Raw genomic sequence first — 347 nt, forward strand, 5'->3', positions numbered from 1 at the left:
GTCAAAGTTTTATTTAACAATTTGTTATTAATAAAAAAATTATTATATACTTAATATAAAATTTAAATTTTTAATAATTATTTAAATAGATTAATAAATTAATTATTAAACTAACTCAAATTAGTTTATTTTATGTTCTTTTTTTAGCTACGATTTTGTATAATAAAATTATCAACTCTAACACATAGGTCTATCCAAACAAAAATGACAAACGAAATTCTGTCTTGTTCTAGCTCGTTCTAAAAAAAATCTATCATTTGACAAATTGGTCCGTCCCGCTTCACCTAATGAGACGGTCTTGAAATTTCACCTTACTCCTCTTATGATGGACTGACGTTGACCCGTCA

This window comes from Arachis ipaensis, chromosome B06 (genome assembly GCF_000816755.2).
Source record: "Arachis ipaensis cultivar K30076 chromosome B06, Araip1.1, whole genome shotgun sequence".
NCBI classification, from domain to species: Eukaryota; Viridiplantae; Streptophyta; class Magnoliopsida; order Fabales; family Fabaceae; genus Arachis; species Arachis ipaensis.